Genomic DNA, 2,792 nt, shown 5'->3' with positions numbered 1-2,792 from the left:
ACCCCCACCGTCTCCCTCCCTCCTTCCTTCCTCGAGTCGCCCAGCCGGCTGTCTGGGGCCGCCCCCGCCCCACCCGCTGCTCTGTGGTGACGGGCCAGACCCGGGGGCGCCCAGGCCGCTCGGCCGCCGAGCGACAGGGAGAGAGGGGGCAGGGCAGTCGCGCCGTGCACTGTGCACGACCCCAGCAGCCGGCTGGGCGGAGGCAGGGCCCGCCCGGCCGAGCGCCGCCGCCCGAGGTCAGGCACGGGCGACCCTCCCCCCGCAGGGCTGCAGCTGGGCCGCCCCGCCCCGGAGGCAGCCGGGTAGCGGCCGCCTCGCGAGCCCCCCTTGTGGGCCCTGCTCCCCGGGGCGAGCCGTGGCTGCAACCGCCCCCCCTCCCCGCCCCCGCAGGGCCTCCCGCCTGAGGGCCGCCCAGCCAGCTGCCTGCGCTTCGCCCCACCCTGGCGGCCCCCGCCTTGCCCCGGCAGCCTCCGCCCAGACGCCTTCCCCCGACTGACCTCCATCCGCCTTCGGGCCAGGCCGGAGGGCTGGCCAAAGTTCCGGCGAAACCGGGAGAAAACATTTTTGTCCCTGCTTCTCAGCCTCCCTCCCTACCAGACTGCTCTTTCAGTTCCAAAAGGGAGGTAGAAATTACATGTTTCTACAGTGTATACTGAGGGGTTTTTTGTTTTTCGTTTTGGAGGGGAACATAAGGTGTGACGAGAAAAGATACGACTTAAGAGCTTCCGGCTGTGACCTCAGGGTGGTCCTTCTGGTCTGTGTTCCCAGGATAGGCAATTAGCATATAGAACTTTGCCGATCTGCTCCGTCATATTTCGAAACACCAAGAAATCCCCTTTTCTCCACCCCCACCGCAAGATCAGGAACTGAAATGGTCCACCAAGTCGCAATGCACAGAATTCAGAAGACTCGAGCTTTGTCCTTTTTTTCTTTTTGCCCATTTTCGAACAATTTATTTCTTCGGGTTTTACTGCTTCGAGGTCGCTCACATGGGGTCCACATTTGAAGCTGACCGTAGCTTCTCCCCCCGCCCCTTTCCTCCCAACGGCTCACAAGCTTCTCATTACCCCCACTCCCAAGTTCCTGTCCTTACGCCCCCATCGCAGTGCTCCGGGGTCATGCCCCCTCTCTCACCCACCCACCCCCTTCCCCAGCATCTTGACTGCCTCCTTTCCTGAACATGAATAATTCCACAGCACTTCCCATCTGTTATTGCCATAGAGACAGAAGCTCAGCAAAGATAATGATGTTGTGTGCAGAGCTAGTGGGGGGAGCACAGCATCTGCGAGTCTGGGGGATAGATTTTCTAACAGGGAGAATACTCAGAAGGCCCGGCTGAAGGTCTGATGTGGAAGCCTGGAGAGCCCTGAAACTTGGCATCGGGTCAACTCTTGACACCTGGTTCATGTCTAGTGAGAAGAAACAATTTTTAGAAACCAGAAGGACAGATTTTTTTTAAAAGTGATTCCAAACTGCAATTAATGATACATGTTTAGTACTCATTTTATCAGCCATAAAAATAATTACTTGCTAGCTAGCATGTCCAAAGGCCTAAAGACCAAAATAAATTGGATAGTAAATAGACTTTTAAGAAATCAAATACATTATTCCCTCACCTGTTCTTTTGATTTGCTTTCCCCAGGAATCTGTTTTTTGAGAGAAGGATTTTTTGTGCCAGTGAGTTTATGTACAATGGTTTGAGAAATAATGACAGGTAAATGTGGCTAGAACCAATCAAGCTTTGAGGGCATTTTTGTTTTTCATTATTCATCAAAGTACAAAATGTACCAAATTAAAAATCGCTTTGCCCTTGAATTCTCAAGGCCTTGGCCTCAAAGGTACAAGTTTGAAGCAAGTGAAACTAAACAGGGCTCATTTACATAGATCTTACACAGATGGGGAGGCTGGCACATTTTTGCAGGCCTACTTAAGGGTTTTCAGAAATTATCAGTAAAATAGATTGTGTAATGTGAATTTAAAACTCTGAAATAAATGATAATGGTTCTTTATCTCAGAAACAGAACTGAACGGACACAGAGAATTCAGGCCTTAGAAAAAATAAGCATTGTGAGGTAATGAATATTGTAATTTCCACATACTAATGGTCGTCATCGGTGTTGAGAAGTCAACCTAAGTCAGCGGTTGTCAACCTGTGGGTCGCGACCCCTTTGGGAGTCGAACGACGCTTTCACAGGGGTCGCTTTCACAGGGGTCGCCTAAAATCATCAGAAAACAAAAAGATATTTACATTACGATTCTTAACAGTAGCAAAATTACAGTTATAGAGTAGCAACGAAAATAATTTTATGGTTGGGGGGTCACCACAACATGAGGAACTGTATTAAGGGGTCACGGCATTAGGAAGGTTGAGAACCGCTGACCTAAGTGTTGGTTGGTAAATAGCTATTAGATGAGTTGCACATGGGCTCCTACCACACTTTCTTGACTGCCAGCAGATACTCAGCAAAGCCACTGTGAGAGTGTGGGCCTGTGCGAATGTAAGAATTCCAAATGAGTTGGGGAGTAAAGGGATCCTCCCTACCCATTATCTCATCTTCCATTAAGCAGTACAAATAAAAGATCCAAACTAACTGTACTAGGTGGTCTAGAATTTCTTCTTCAGGAGTTATGGCTGTCTGATAATAATAGAAAGCAAGAATTTAGAGGTTATAAATTCCAAGACCAGTTCTGCCCTGTGACCTGAGAAATGGCTTAGGGCAAATGATTTGGAATAAATGCTTTCTTTGCGTCCCCATTTACTGATCTATCCTAATATTAATAATGAATATGAA

The 2,792-nt window shown here is 49.6% G+C and overlaps 1 protein-coding gene across 1 annotated transcript in view; it reads right to left on the bottom strand.

Annotated features, from left to right (window-relative positions):
- Positions 1-698, bottom strand: part of SKIL (SKI like proto-oncogene) — a 25,798-nt gene extending 25,100 nt beyond the window's left edge. Inside the window, exon 1 of the mRNA XM_019643977.1 lies at positions 498-698. The gene's annotated coding sequence lies outside the window, so the exon portion shown is untranslated. The remainder of the gene's footprint in view (positions 1-497) is intronic.
- Between the last annotated feature and the right edge of the window lie 2,094 nt (positions 699-2,792).

The sequence above is a fragment of the Hipposideros armiger genome, unplaced genomic scaffold (genome assembly GCF_001890085.2).
Source record: "Hipposideros armiger isolate ML-2016 unplaced genomic scaffold, ASM189008v1 scaffold_83, whole genome shotgun sequence".
Classification (NCBI taxonomy): domain Eukaryota; kingdom Metazoa; phylum Chordata; class Mammalia; order Chiroptera; family Hipposideridae; genus Hipposideros; species Hipposideros armiger.
Note: the sequence above shows the minus strand (reverse complement) of the source record. Positions and strands in the feature narration are given on the sequence as shown.